This window comes from Hordeum vulgare, chromosome 1H (assembly GCF_904849725.1).
Source record: "Hordeum vulgare subsp. vulgare chromosome 1H, MorexV3_pseudomolecules_assembly, whole genome shotgun sequence".
Lineage (NCBI taxonomy): Eukaryota > Viridiplantae > Streptophyta > Magnoliopsida > Poales > Poaceae > Hordeum > Hordeum vulgare.
In genome coordinates, this window is record NC_058518.1 from 390,748 (window position 1) to 407,835 (window position 17,088).

Genomic DNA, 17,088 nt, shown 5'->3' on the forward strand with positions numbered 1-17,088 from the left:
GATCTGGACCGTCCGACAGTGTGGGATACAACGGACGAACGGTTGGATCCGGATGTACGTATAAAATTAGCTCGGACGTCTACGTGGGAGAGCAGGATGGGATCTACGTACTATGGTACCATTCTGACCGTGGCATGCACCTTCTCGTGCTTCTCCACGTGTGCAAGCGAAACATCCGTGACCGTCGTTGATTTGAACCTCCCGATCGTGGATAACACCGATAGGCGGTTGGATCCGGATGTACATGCGGGGTTGCGTTGGGACCGGACATGGTAGGGGGGAGGACCGACACTGGCCACCATCAAAGTGGTGAGTCCTGTAATCGACGGCTATTATCGTAGAGAGGGGAGAGTGCATCTACATACCCTTGAAGATCGCTAAGCGAAAGCGTATATAACGAAATTGATGTAATGGAACATCTCCGCGGTCCAAAATCGCAGCCCGTCTCGCGATCTCATCATGATCCGTCCTGCGATCCTCTGATCACGATCCATCGCGGTCCAGTGCTGAACGGACGGCACCTCTGCGTTCAGCACACGTGCAACTCGATGATGATCTCCGTCTTCTTGGTCCAGCAAGAGAGACGAAGAGGTAGCTGAATTCTCCGGCAACACGGCGGCGTGGCGGTGATGATGGTGGAGCTACTCCGGCGGGGCTTCGTCGTACCGTACCGAACTAACTACGGGGTGTCACGAAGTGGTGGAGGGAGAGAGGGTTGCGCCTTGGCTTGAGGTGTCAAAAGTCTCTCTCACCTCCACTGTATACAGGAGGGAGGGGAGGGGTGGCGCCCTAGGGTTCGGCCAAACCAAGAGGAGGAGGAGGAGTCCTCTGCGATACAACTTGGAAGGAGGAGTCCTCCTTCCCCAATTCGGTTTTGGCCCACCCTCCTTTCCTTTTTCTCCCTTGGCCAAATAGGCCTCTTTGGGTTGGCCACCATCCCACTAAGGGTTGGTGCGCCACCCTTGGGCCTCTTTGGTTCTCTCCCGGATAGGTGGACCCTCCCGGTAGAACTCCTGAACCCATTCCTCACTTGTGGTACTTTACGGGTAATGCTTCAAAACCTTCCGGAAGCCAAATGGATACTTTCTATATATCAATCTTCGTATCCGGACCATTCGAGAAACCCTCGTGGCGTCCGGGATCTCATCTGAAACTCCGAACAACCTTCGGTTCCAACATCAATAATTCAACTATACCAAAACGTCGGCAAACCTTAAGTGTGCACACCCTGCGGGTTCGAGAACTATGTACACATGACGTGAGACACTCTCCGGACAATAACCAATAGCGGGACCTGGATGCTCATATTGGCTCCTACATATTCTACGAAGATCTTCATCGGTTGAACCTCTATGTCAAAGATTCAGTTAATCTCATATGATATTCCCTTTGTCCATCGGTATGTTACTTGCCCGAGATTCGATCGTCAGTATCTCTATACCTAGTTCAATATCGTTACCGGCAAGTCTCTTTACTCATTCTGTAATACAAGATCTCATGACTAACTCCTTAGTCACATTGCTCGCAAAGGCTTGTTGTGATGTTGTATTACCGAGTGGGCCCCGAGATACCTCTCCGTCACATGGAGTGACAAATCCCTGTCTTGATCCATGCCAACCCAACAGACACCTTCGGAGATACCTGTAGAGCACTGCTAACGGCAGTCCCCGGCAACGACACTCGAAGAATGTTGTTGACGTGTCCCTGGCTTGATGTCTTCGCGACAACAGAGCCAGAACTGCTCCCAGTTGCTCAACAATTAGCAATTGTCTTGCAATGGCCCACCAGCGCGTGGGTTCGCGGCAGTTTTCGAGGGTAGAGTATTCAACCCAAATTTGTTGGTTCGCCAGGCAGGAGGTGAGAGGATACTCTCGAGTATTAGCAGCTGAATGTGTCAGATTCAACCAGACGTGAAAGATTAGTATCTACAAGCAAAGTATCAGCAGCAAAGTAGTATGATAACGACGGTGTCAGAAACGATCTGGTGACAAGGCAGACTATTCCTAACTGTCGTATCAATGGCGCCAGAAGTTGCCCGTAGACGGGAAATATTCTTTCCCCTCAACGTCGTGCGAACCAGTATTGTACTCCCTCCATTCCTAAATATAAGTCTTTTAAACGATTTCACTAGGGGACTACATACGGAGCAAAATGAGTGAATCTACACTCTAAAGTATGTCTATATACATCCGTATGTAGTTCTCTAGTGGAATCTCTAAAAAGACTTATATTATGGAACGGAGGGAGTAGCAGGTAGCACCAGTGTGACGAGTAACAACAGTGGCAAGGAACATCAGTAGTGACAGAAGTAGCAAGTAGCAAGTAACAGCAGTAAGTATCAATAGCGACAAAAGTAGTAACAGCAATAGCAGCAGAGCAAGTAACAGCAGTAACTGCAGCAGAGCAAAACAAGTGACAGCAGCAGCAGTTTGGGGAAATGGAAGGGAAGGGAAGGGAGGCGCTCACGGATCCGATCGCGGGAGGAGGCTGTTACTACTGCCGCTGCGACTGAGCCGCCTCCCCGTGCGTGGACGGACGACGGGGCCGATCGCCTCGCCCGGCGGGGGTTGCCAAACAAACAAGGAACACAGAGTGTGTGTTTGTGATACCATCCTTGTCCCCTCCCCCCTTCTTCTTGTTGTGCGTCTCCAAGCGACCGAGCAAAACACCGGTTGATCTGGACCGTCCGACAGTGTGGGATACAACGGACGAACGGTTGGATCCGGATGTACGTATAAAATTAGCTCGGACGTCTACGTGGGAGAGCACGATGGGATCTACGTACTATGGTACCATTCTGACCGTGGCATGCACCTTCTCGTGCTTCTCCACGTGTGCAAGCGAAACATCCGTGACCGTCGTTGATTTGAACCTCCCGATCGTGGATAACACCGATAGGCGGTTGGATCCGGATGTACATGCGGGGTTGCGTTGGGACCGGACATGGTAGGGGGGAGGACTGACACTGGCCGCCATCAAAGTGGTGAGTCCTGTAATCGACGGCTATTATCGTAGAGAGGGGAGAGTGCATCTACATACCCTTGAAGATCGCTAAGCGAAAGCGTATATAACGAAGTTGATGTAATGGAACATCTCCGTGGTCCAAAATCGCAGCCCGTCTCGCGATCTCATCATGATCCGTCCTGCGATCCTCTGATCACGATCCATCCCGATCCAGTGCTGAACGGACGGCACCTCTGCGTTCAGCACACGTGCAACTCGATGATGATCTCTGTCTTCTTGGTCCAGCAAGAGAGACGAAGAGGTAGCTGAATTCTCCGGCAACACGGCGACGTGGCGGTGATGATGGTGGAGCTACTTCGGCGGGGCTTCGTCGTACCGTACCGAACTAACTACGGGGTGTCACGAAGTGGTGGAGGGAGAGAGGGTTGCGCCTTGGCTTGAGGTGTCAAAAGTCTCTCTCACCTCCACTGTATACAGGAGGGAGGGGAGGGGTGGCGCCCTAGGGTTCGGCCAAACCAAGAGGAGGAGGAGGAGTCCTCTGCGATACAACTTGGAAGGAGGAGTCCTCCTTCCCCAATTCGGTTTTGGCCCACCCTCCTTTCCTTTTTCTCCCTTGGCCAAAATAGGCCTCCTTGGGCTGGCCACCATCCCACTAAGGGCTGGTGCGCCACCCTTGGGCCTCTTTGGTTCTCTCCCGGATAGGTGGACCCTCCCGGTAGAACTCCGGAACCCATTCCTCACTTCCGGTAATTTACCGGTAATGCTTCAAAACCTTCCGGAAGCCAAATGGATACTTTCTATATATCAATCTTCGTCTCCGGACCATTCCAGAAACCCTCGTGGCGTCCGGGATCTCATCTGAAACTCCGAACAACCTTCGGTTACCAACATCAATAATTCAACTATACCGAAACGTCGGCAAACCTTAAGTGTGCAGACCATGCGGGTTCGAGAACTCTGTACACATGACGTGAGACACTCTCCGGACAATAACTGTTGGAAATATGCCCTAGAGGCAATAATAAATTAGTTATTATTATATTTCTTAGTTCATGATAATCGTTTATTATCCATGCTATAATTGTATTGATTGGAAACACAATACTTGTGTGGATACATAGACAAAACACTGTCCCTAGTAAGCCTCTAGTTGACTAGCTCGTTGATCAAAGATGGTCAAGGTTTCCTGGCCATAGGCAAGTGTTGTCACTTGATAACGGGATCACATCATTAGGAGAATCATGTGATGGACTAGACCCAAACTAATAGACGTAGCATGTTGATCGCGTCATTTTGTTGCTACTGTTTTCTGCGTGTCAAGTATTTGTTCCTATGACCATGAGATCATATAACTCACGGACACCGGAGGAATGCTTTGTGTGTATCAAACGTCGCAACGTAACTGGGTGACTATAAATATGCTCTACAGGTATCTCCGAAGGTGTTCGTTGAGTTAGTATAGATCGAGACTGGGATTTGTCACTCCGTGTGACGGAGAGGTATCTCGGGGCCCACTCGGTAATACAACATCACACACAAGCCTTGCAAGCAATGTAACTTAATGTAAGTTGCGGGATCTTGTATTACGGAACGAGTAAAGAGACTTGCCGGTAAACGAGATTGAAATAGGTATGCGGATACTAACGATCGAATCTCGGGCAAGTAACATACCGAAGGACAAAGGGAATGACATACGGGATTATATGAATCCTTGGCACCGAGGTTCAAACGATAAGATCTTCGTAGAATATGTAGGATCCAATATGGGCATCCAGGTCCCGCTATTGGATATTGACCGAGGAGTCTCTCGGGTCATGTCTACATAGTTCTCGAACCCGCAGGGTCTGCACACTTAAGGTTCGACGTTGTTTTATGCGTATTTGAGTTATATGGTTGGTTACCGAATGTTGTTCAGAGTCCCGGATGAGATCACGGACGTCACGAGGGTTTCCGGAATGGTCCAGAAACGAAGATTGGTATATAGGATGACCTCATTTGGTTACCGGAAGGTTTTCGTGCATTACCGGAAAAGTTTCGGGCTCATCGGTGGTGTACCGGGAGTGCCGGGAGGGGTGCCGGGGACCACCGGGAGGGGTGTCACGCCCCAAGGGGTGTCATGGGCTATGGGAAGAGATAAACCAGCCCCTAGTGGGCTGGAATAAGTTCCCACTAAGGCCCATAAGGTTTGAGAAGGAAAAAACACAAGGTGGAAAGAGTTTCCAAGTGGGAAGGTGGAATCCTACTCCAAGTAGGATTGGAGTAGGACTCCTCCACCTCCAATTTCGGCCAAACCTTGAGGGTTTGAGGCTGCCTCTTCCCTCCCCCTCCCTCCTATATATACTGAGGTTTTAGGGCTGATTTGAGACGATTTTTTCTCACGGCTGCCCGACCACATACCTCCACCGTTTTTCCTCTAGATCGCGTTTCTGCGGAGCTCGGGCGGAGCCCTGCTGAGACAAGGTCATCACCAACCTCCGGAGCGCCGTCACGCTGCCGGAGAACTCTTCTACCTCTCCGTCTCTCTTGCTGGATCAAGAAGGCCGAGATCATCGTCGAGCTGTACGTGTGCTGAACGCGGAGGTGCCGTCCGTTCGGTACTAGATCGTGGGACTGATCGCGGGATTGTTCGCGGGGCGGATCGAGGGACGTGAGGACGTTCCACTACAACAACCGCGTTCACTAACGCTTCTGTTGTACGATCTACAAGGGTACGTAGATCACTCATCCCCTCTCGTAGATGGACATCACCATGATAGGTCTTCGTGCGCGTAGGAAAATTTTTGTTTCCCATGCGACGTTCCCCAACAGTGGCATCATGAGCTAGGTTCATGCGTAGATGTCTTCTCGAGTAGAACACAAAAGTTTTTGTGGGCGGTGATGTGCGTTTTGCTGCCCTCCTTAGTCTTTTCTTGATTCCGCGGTATTGTTGGATTGAAGCGGCTTGGACCGACATTACTCGTACGCTTACGAGAGACTGGTTTCATCGTTACGAGTAACTCCGTTGCTCAAAGATGACTGGCAAGTGTCGGTTTCTCCAACTTTAGTTGAATCGGATTTGACCGAGGAGGTCCTTGGATGAGGTTAAATAGCAACTCATATATCTCCGTTGTGGTGTTTGCGTAAGTAAGATGCGATCCTACTAGATACCCTTGGTCACCACGTAAAACATGCAACAACAAAATTAGAGGACGTCTAACTTGTTTTTGCAGGGTATGCTTGTGATGTGATATGGCCAACGATATGATGTGATATATTGGATGTATGAGATGATCATGTTGTAATAGATAATATCGACTTGCACGTCGATGGTACGGCAACCGGCAGGAGCCATAGGGTTGTCTTTATAACTAACGTTTGTGCTTGCAGATGCGTTTACTATTTTGCTAGGACGTAGCTTTAGTAGTAATAGCATGAGTAGCACGAAAACCCCGATGGCGACAGTTGATGGAGATCATGATGATGGAGATCATGGTGTGACGCCGGTGACAAGAAGATCGTGCCGGTGCTTTGGTGATGGAGATCAAGAAGCACGTGATGATGGCCATATCATGTCACTTATGAATTGCATGTGATGTTAATCCTTTTATGCACCTTATTTTGCTTAGGACGACGGTAGCATTATGAGGTGATCTCTCACTAAAATTTCAAGACGAAATTGTGTTCTCCCCGACTGTGCACCGTTGCTACAGTTCGTCGTTTCGAGACACCACGTGATGATCGGGTGTGATAGACTCAACGTTCACATACAACGGGTGCAAAACAGTTGCGCACGCGGAACACTCGGGTTAAGCTTGACGAGCCTAGCATGTGCAGACATGGCCTCAGAACACATGAGACCGAAAGGTCGAGCATGAATCGTATAGTTGATATGATTAGCATAGAGATGCTTACCACTAAAACTATTCTCGACTCACGTGATGATCGGACTTGAGATAGTGGATTTGGATCATGTACCACTCAAATGACTAGAGAGATGTACTTTTTGAGTGGGAGTTCTTAAGTAATATGATTAATTGAACTAATTGTCATGAACATAGTCTAATGGTCTTTGCGAATTACGATGTAGCTTGCGCTATAGCTCTACTGTTTTATATGTTCCTAGAGAAAATTTAGTTGAAAGTTGATAGTAGCAAACTTTGCAGACTGAGTCTGTAAAACCGAGGATTGTCCTCGTTGCTGGACAGAAGGCTTATGTCCTTAATGCACCACTCGGTGTGCGGCACCTCGAGCGTCGTCTGTGGATGCTGTGAACATCCGACATACACGTTTCTGATGACTACACGATAGTTCAGTGCAAAATACTTAATGGCTTAGAAGCTAGGCGCCGAAAACGTTGTAAAACGTCACGGAACATAAGTGATGTTCAAAAGAGATGAAATTGTGATTTCATGCTTGTGCCCTTGTTAAGAGGTACAAGACCTCCGACAAGATTCTTTGTCCACAAAGTAAAGGAGAAAAGCTCAATCGTTGAGCGTGTGCTCAGATTGTCTGAGTACAACAATCACTTGAATCAAGTGGGAGTTAATCTTCCAGATGAGATAGTGATGGTTCTCCAAAGTCACTGCCACCAAGCTTTGAGATCTTCGTGATGAACTATAACATATCAAGGATAGAAACAATGATCCTTGAGCGATTCGCGATGTTTGACACTGCGAAAGTAGAAATCAAGAAGGAGCATCAATAGTTGATGGTTTGTAAAACCACTAAGTTTCAAGAAAGGCAAGGGCTAGAAGGGATACTTCGTGAAACGGCAAAACAGTTGCTGCACTAATGAAGAGACCCAAGATTAAACCCAAACCCGAGACTAAGTGCTTCTGTAATAAGGGGAACAATCACTGAGGCGGAGCAACTCAAGATACTTGGTAGATAAGAAGGCTGGCAAAAGTCGAAAGAAGTGTATTTGATATACATGATGTTGATGTGTACTTTACTAGTACTCCTAGTAGCACGAGGGTATTGGATACCGGTTCGGTTGCTAAGTGATTAGTGACGCGAAATGAAAGCTACGGCATAAACGGAGACTAGCTAAAGGCGAGGTGACGATACGTGTTGGAAGTGTTTCCAAGATTGATATGATCAAACGTCGCACGCTCCCTCTACCATCGGGATTGGTGTTAAACCTAAATAATTGTTATTTGGTGCTTGCGTTAAGCATGGACATGATTGGATCGTGTTTATTGCAATACGATTATTCATTTAAAGAGAATAATGGTTACTCTATTTTCTTGAATAATCACCTTCAATGGTTTATTGAATCTCGATCGTAGTGTTACACATGTTCATGATATTGGTGCCAAAAGATACGAGTTGATGATGATAGTACCACTTACTTGTGGCACTGCCGCTTGAGTCATGTTAGTATAAATTGCATGAAGAGGCTCCATGCTGATGGATCTTTGTACTCACCTGATTTCGAATCACTAGTGACATGCGAATCATACCACATGAGCAAGGCCTTGTTTTCATTGAGATGAAATAAGATAGTAACTTGTTGGAAGTGATACATTTTGATGTATGCAGTCCAATGGGTGCTGAGGCACGCAGTGGATATCATTATGTTCTTACTTCACTGACGATTTGAGTAGATACAGGAGTATTTACTTAATGAATCACAAGTCTAAAATGTTGAAAAGTTCAATTCCGTTTCAGAGTGAAGTTCGTCGTAACAAGAGGATAAACTGTCTACGATATGATCATGGAAATGAATATCTGAGTTACGAGTTTTGGTACACAGTTAAGACAATGTGGAAATTGTTTCGCAGTTCATGCCACCTGGAACATCATAGTGTGATGATGTGTCTGAACGTCATAGCCACGCACTATTTGGTATGGTGCATACTATGATGTCTCTTATCGAATTACCATTATCATTTATGGGTTATGCATTAGAGACAACCGCACTCACTTTAAATAGGGCACCGCGTATTTCCGTTGAGATGACACAGTATAGACTGAGGTTTAGAGAAATCTAAACTGTCGTTTCTTGAAAGTTTGGGGTTTCGACACTTATGTGAAAAAGTTTCAGTCTGATAAGCTCGAACCCAAAGCGGATAAATGCATCTTCATAGGATATCCAAAACAGTTGGGTACATCTCCTATCTCAGATCCGAAAGCAAAGTGTTTGTTTCTAGAAACGGATCCTTTCTCGAGGAAAGGTTTCTCTCGAAAGAATTGAGTGGGAGGGTAGTAGAACTTGATGAGGTTATTGAACCATCACTTCAACCAGTGTGTAGCAGGGCGCAGGAAGTTGTTCCTGTGGCGCCTACACCAATTGAAGTGGAAGCTGATGATGGTGATCATCGAGCATCAGATCAAGTTACTACAAGCCTCGTAGGATGACAAGGTCGCGTACTACTACAGAGTGGTACGGTAACCCTGTCTTGGAGGTCATGTTGTTGAGCAACAGTGCACCTACGAGTTATGGAGAAAGCGATGGTGGGCCCAGATTCCGACAAATGGCTAGAAGCCAGGAAATCTGAAAGAGGGTCCATGTGTGAAAACAAAGTGTAGACTTTGGTAGAACTACTTGATGGTGATAGGACTATTGAGTAAAAATGGATCTTTAAAAGAAGACAGACGATGATGGTGATAAGTCACTATTAAGAAAAGCTCGACTTGTCGCAAAGATGTTTTCGATAAGATCAAACAGTTGACTATGATGAGACTTTCTCACTCGTAGCGATGCTAAAAGTCTGTTAGAATTATGTTAGTTGTTGATGCATTATTTATGAAATATTGCACGTAGGATGTCAAAGCATTGTTTTCTCGATGGTTTCCTTGAGCAAACATTGTATGTGATACAACCAGAAGGTTTTGTCGATCCTAAAGACACTAGCAAGTATGCAAGCTCCAGTGATCCTTCAATGGACTGGTGCAAGCATCTCGGAGTTGGAATATACACTTTGATGAGATGATCAAAGATTTTGGGTTTGTACAAGGTTTATGAGAAACTTGTATTTCCAAAGAAGTGAGTGGGAGCACTATAGAATTTCTGATAGGTATATGTGGTTGACATATTGTGGATCAGAAGTAATGTAGAATTTCTGTAAAGCATACAAGGTTGTTTGAAAGAAGTTTTCAAAGGAGTACCTGGATTACGCTACTTGAACGTTGAGCATCAAAGATCTATGGAGATAGATTGAAAGCGCTTAATAGAAGTTTCAACAAGATGCATGCCTTGACAAGTTTTTGGAAGAGTTCAAAATAGACCAGCAAAGAAGGAGTTCTTGGTTGCGTTGTGAGGTGTGAATTTGAGTAAGACTCAAAACCCGACCACGGCAGAATAAAGAGAATAGACGAAGGTCATCTTCTATGCCTTAGCCGTAGAATCCAAAGTATGCCATGCTGTGTACCGCACCTGAAGTGTGCCATGACTCAAAGTATGTTGAGAGGTACAGAGAGTGATCCATGATTGAATCACTAGCAGCGGTCGAAATTTATCCTTAGTAACTAATGGACTAAGGAATTTTTCTCGATTATGGAGGTGGTTAAAGAGTTTGTCGTAAAGGGTTACATCAATGCAAGCTTTGACACTAATCCGGATAACTATGAGTAGTGAAACGGATTCGTATAGTAGAGTAGATATTTGGAGCATTTCCGAATATCACGTAGTAGCAGCATCTATAAGATGACATAAAGATTTGTAAAGAACGCACGAATCTGAAAGTTTCAGAACCGTTGACTAAAACCTCTCTCACGAGCAAGACGTGATCAGACCCCATAACTATATGGGTGTTGGATTCGTTGGAATCACATGGTGATGTGAACTAGATTATTGACTCTAGTGCAAGTGGGAGACTGTTGGAAATATGCCCTAGAGGCAATAATAAATTAGTTATTATTATATTTCTTAGTTCATGATAATCGTTTATTATCCATGCTATAATTGTATTGATTGGAAACACAATACTTGTGTGGATACATAGACAAAACACTGTCCCTAGTAAGCCTCTAGTTGACTAGCTCGTTGATCAAAGATGGTCAAGGTTTCCTGGCCATAGGCAAGTGTTGTCACTTGATAACGGGATCACATCATTAGGAGAATCATGTGATGGACTAGACCCAAACTAATAGACGTAGCATGTTGATCGCGTCATTTTGTTGCTACTGTTTTCTGCGTGTCAAGTATTTGTTCCTATGACCATGAGATCATATAACTCACGGACACCGGAGGAATGCTTTGTGTGTATCAAACGTCGCAACGTAACTGGGTGACTATAAAGATGCTCTACAGGTATCTCCGAAGGTGTTCGTTGAGTTAGTATAGATCGAGACTGGGATTTGTCACTCCGTGTGACGGAGAGGTATCTCGGGGCCCACTCGGTAATACAACATCACACACAAGCCTTGCAAGCAATGTAACTTAATGTAAGTTGCGGGATCTTGTATTACGGAACGAGTAAAGAGACTTGCCGGTAAACGAGATTGAAATAGGTATGCGGATACTAACGATCGAATCTCGGGCAAGTAACATACCGAAGGACAAAGGGAATGACATACGGGATTATATGAATCCTTGGCACCGAGGTTCAAACGATAAGATCTTCGTAGAATATGTAGGATCCAATATGGGCATCCAGGTCCCGCTATTGGATATTGACCGAGGAGTCTCTCGGGTCATGTCTACATAGTTCTCGAACCCGCAGGGTCTGCACACTTAAGGTTCGACGTTGTTTTATGCGTATTTGAGTTATATGGTTGGTTACCGAATGTTGTTCAGAGTCCCGGATGAGATCACGGACGTCACGAGGGTTTCCGGAATGGTCCAGAAACGAAGATTGGTATATAGGATGACCTCATTTGGTTACCGGAAGGTTTTCGTGCATTACCGGAAAAGTTTCGGGCTCATCGGTGGTGTACCGGGAGTGCCGGGAGGGGTGCCGGGGACCACCGGGAGGGGTGTCACGCCCCAAGGGGTGTCATGGGCTATGGGAAGAGATAAACCAGCCCCTAGTGGGCTGGAATAAGTTCCCACTAAGGCCCATAAGGTTTGAGAAGGAAAAAACACAAGGTGGAAAGAGTTTCCAAGTGGGAAGGTGGAATCCTACTCCAAGTAGGATTGGAGTAGGACTCCTCCACCTCCAATTTCGGCCAAACCTTGAGGGTTTGAGGCTGCCTCTTCCCTCCCCCTCCCTCCTATATATACTGAGGTTTTAGGGCTGATTTGAGACGATTTTTTCTCACGGCTGCCCGACCACATACCTCCACCGTTTTTCCTCTAGATCGCGTTTCTGCGGAGCTCGGGCGGAGCCCTGCTGAGACAAGGTCATCACCAACCTCCGGAGCGCCGTCACGCTGCCGGAGAACTCTTCTACCTCTCCGTCTCTCTTGCTGGATCAAGAAGGCCGAGATCATCGTCGAGCTGTACGTGTGCTGAACGCGGAGGTGCCGTCCGTTCGGTACTAGATCGTGGGACTGATCGCGGGATTGTTCGCGGGGCGGATCGAGGGACGTGAGGACGTTCCACTACGACAACCGCGTTCACTAACGCTTCTGCTGTACGATCTACAAGGGTACGTAGATCACTCATCCCCTCTCGTAGATGGACATCACCATGATAGGTCTTCGTGCGCGTAGGAAAATTTTTGTTTCCCATGCGACGTTCCCCAACAATAACCAATAGCGGGACCTGGATGCTCATATTGGCTCCTACATATTCTACGAAGATCTTCATCGGTTGAACCTCTATGTCAAAGATTCAGTTAATCTCATATGATATTCCCTTTGTCCATCAGTATGTTACTTGCCCGAGATTCAATCGTCAGTATCTCTATACCTAGTTCAATCTCGTTAGCGGCAAGTCTCTTTACTCATTCTATAATACAAGATCTCATGACTAACTCCTTAGTCACATTGCTCGCAAAGGCTTGTTGTGATGTTGTATTACCAAGTGGGCCCCGAGATACCTCTCCGTCATATGGAGTGACAAATCCCAGTCTTGATCCATGCCAACCCAACAGACACCTTTGGAGATACCTGTAGAGCACTGCTAACGGCAGTCCCCGGCAACGACACTCGAAGAATGTTGTTGACGTGTCCCTGGCTTGATGTCTTCGCGACAACAGAGCCAGAACTGCTCCCAGTTGCTCAACAATTAGCAATTGTCTTGCAATGGCCCACCAGCGCGTGGGTTCGCGACAGTTTTCGAGGGTAGAGTATTCAACCCAAATTTGTTGGTTCGCCAGGCAGGAGGCGAGAGGATACTCTCAAGTATTAGCAGCTGAATGTGTCAGATTCAACCAGACCTGAAAGATTAGTATCTACAAGCAAAGTATCAACAGCAAAGTAGTATCATAAAAACGGTGTCAGAGACGATCTGGTGACAAGGCAGACTATTCCTAACTGTCGTATCAATGGCGCCAGAAGTTGCCCGTAGACGGGAAATATTCTTTCCCCTCAACGTCGTGCGAACCAGTATTGTACTTCCTCCATTCCTAAATATAAGTCTTTTAAACGATTTCACTAGGGGACTACATACGGAGCAAAATGAGTGAATCTACACTCTAAAGTATGTCTATATACATCCGTATGTAGTTCTCTAGTGGAATCTCTAAAAAGACTTATATTATGGAACGGAGGGAGTAGCAGGTAGCAGCAGTGTAACGAGTAACAGCAGTGGCAAGGAACATCAGTAGTGACAGCAGTAGCAAGTAGCAACAGTAGCAAGTAACAGAAGTAGCAAGTATCAATAGCGGCAACAGTAGTAACAACAATAGCAGCAGAGCAAGTAACAGCAATAGCATCCCACTAAGGGATCGTGTGTGATACGTCTCCAACATATCTATAATTTTTTATGGTTTCATGCTATTATCTTGTCAAACTTTGGATGTTTTGCATGCCTTTTATATATTTTTTGGGACTAACTTATTGACTCGGTGCCAAGTGTCAGTTCCTGTTTTTCCCATGTTTTTGACCCCTTTCAGAGGAGATTTTGAAACGGAGTCCAAACGGAAGAAAATCTCCGAAAAGATTTTTTTTCCATAACGGAAGATCACGAGACTTGAGAGCCAAGGCAGGGGGCCCAGGGGCCCCACAAGCCCCCACCCCTTGGCCAGGGGGAGGCCGCGGCCCACAACCTTGTGGGCCCCCTGGACGTCCTTTGCCCTAGGTTTTGCGCCTATATATCCCCAAAATTTTCACAAAAATTAGGAGATCATCGAAAGTACTTTTCCGCCGCCGCAAGTTTTTGTCTCTGCAAGATCCCATCTGGGGCACGTTCTGGTGCCCTGCCGGAGGGGGGATTCGGATACGGAGGCATTCTTCATCAAAACTATGACCTCTCCAATGATGCGTGAGTAGTTCACCATAGACCTACTAGTCCATAGCTGGTAACTAGATGGCTTCTACTCTCTCTTGGATCTTCAATACAAAGTTCTGCATGATCTTCATGGAGATCTATCCCATGTAATCTTCTTTTGCGGTGTGTTTGTCGAGATCCGATGAATTGTGGATTTATGATCAGATTATCTATGAATCTTATTTGAGTTTATTATGATCTCTCTTATGCATGATTTCATATCCTTGTAATTCTCTTTGAGTTGTGGGTTTTGTTTGGCCAGCTTGATCTATGATTCTTGCAATGGGAGAAGTGCTTGGTTTTGGGTTCATACCGTGCGGTGACCTCACCCAGTGACAGAAGGGGTAGCGAGGCACGTATCGTGTTGTTGCCATCAAGGGTAAAAAGATGGGGTTTTCATCATTGGTTTGAGATTACCCCTCTACATCATGTCATCTTGCTTAAGGCGTTACTCTGTTCATCATGAACTCAATACACTAGACGCATGCTGGATAGCGGTCGATGTGTGGAGTAATAGTAGTAGATGCAAAAAGTATCGGTCTATTTGTCTCGGACGTGATGCCTATATGTATGATCATTGCCTTAGATATCGTCATGACTTTGCGTGGTTCTATCAATTGCTCGACAGTAATTTTTTCACCCACCGTAATACTTGCTATTTTGAGAGAAGCCTCTAGTGAAACACTATGGCCCCCGGGTCTACTCCACACTATATTTTCAGCCTTACTCTTTTATTTCGTTGCACTTTCCGCCTTCAAATCTCACTTTGCAATCAATCTTGAAGGGATTGACAAGCCCTTTATAGCGTTGGGTGCAATCTCTTTTGTGTTTGTGCAGGTACTTTGGACTTGACGAGATTCTCCTACTGGATTGATACCTTGGTCCACAACCGAGGGAAATACTTACCGCTCCTGTTCAAGGAAAAAAACAACACAAGCAAGTCTTCGTCAACGTGTCAAATTTTGGCGCTGTTGTTTGAGAAGTAGCAGAAGGATTTCTCGCGCCGTTGCCGGGGAGGATCAAGTCAAGAACTCATCCAAGTAAGTGTCAAAAACTCATCTCTTGCATGTACTTTTTTGCCTCTCGTTTTCCTCTCCCCCACTTCTGAAAAACAAAAATTACAAAAAGATTTGCCTTTTTCGTTTGCCTTTTTTGTTTGCCTTTTCGTTCGCCCTTTTCTCTCGCTTGCTCTTTGTTCGCTTGTGTGCTTGCTTGCTTGCCGAAGTCACCATGATTGAAAACACAAAACTTTGTGACTTCTCGAATACTAATAATAATGATTTTATTAATACTCCGATTGCTCCCGCCACTAGTGCGGAGTCATACGAAATCAATGCCGCTTTGCTGAATCTTGTTATGAAATAGCAATTTTCCGGCCTTCCTAGTGAAGATGCCGCATCCCATCTTAATACCTTCATTGAGCTTTGCAATATGCAAAAGAAGAAAGATGTGGATAATGATGTGATTAAATTGAAGTTTTTTTCCTTTCTCGTTGCGAGATCGAGCAAAAACTTGGTTTTCGTCTTTGCTCAAAAATAGTATTGATTCTTGGGATAAGTGCAAAGATGCTTATATATCCAAGTATTTTCCGCCGGCTAAGATTATCTCTCTCCGTAATGATATCATGAATTTTAAGCAACTTGATCATGAACATGTTGCACAATCTTGAGAGAGGATGAAATTGATGATTAGAAATTGTCCCGCTAATGGCTTGAGTCTTTGGATAATTATACAAATCTTCTACGCTGGCTTGAATTTCGCTTCTAGAAATATCTTGGACTCCGCCTCAGGTGGAACGTTCATGGAAATCACGTTTGGAGAAGCCACAAAACTCCTAGACAATATCATGACGAACTACTCTCAGTGTCACACTGAAAGGTCACCTACTAGTAAGAAGGTACGCGCTATAGAAGAAATTAACTCGTTAAGTGCTAAGATGGATGATTTAATAAATTTGGTTGCTAGTAGAAGCGCTCCTTTAGATCCTAATGATATGCCATTGTCTTCCTTGATTGAGAGTAGCAACGCTAGCTTGGACGTTAATTTTGTTGGTAGGAATAATTTTGGCAACAATAATGCTTTTAGAGGAAACTATGTTCCTAGGCCTTTTCCTAGTAACTCCTCTAATAACTTTGGCAACTCCTGCAACAATACTCATGGAAATTATAATAGATTACCCTCTGATCTAGAGAGTAAAATCAAAGAGTTTATCAACTCGCAAAAAATTTCAATGCGTCCATAGAGGAAAAACTACTCAAAATTGACGATTTGGCTAAGAGCATTGATAGAATGTCTAGTGATATTGATGCTTTGAAAGTTAGATGTGCTCCTCCCAAGATCAATATGGATGAAACTTTGAAAGCTATGCGTGTTTCCATGAGTGAGAGCAAAGAAAGAACCGACCAAATTCGTGCTAGACATGAATGTCTTAAAAAGGCGTGTTCTCGTGATGAGAATCACGAAGATCTTAAAGTGCTTGGTGTGACTCCCATTGAAACTTTGTTTTCTTGTGTCAAACCTAATGATGATGGGGCTGGATATGAATCCACTTTGGTTGATAAACGCCCAAATGATTCGGAGTCCATCTATCTTGATGCTAAAAGCATTGAAAGTGGAGTAGAAGATATTAAAACTTTGAGTAGTAATGAAATTACTACTTTGGATTTCAAGGAATTCAATTATGATAGTTGCTCCTTGATTGAATGCATTTCCTTGATGCAATCCATGCTAAACTCTCCACACGCTTATAGCCAAAACAAGGCCTTTACCGATCATATCGTCGAAGCTATGATAAAATCTCTTGAAGAGAAACTTGAATTGGAAGTCTC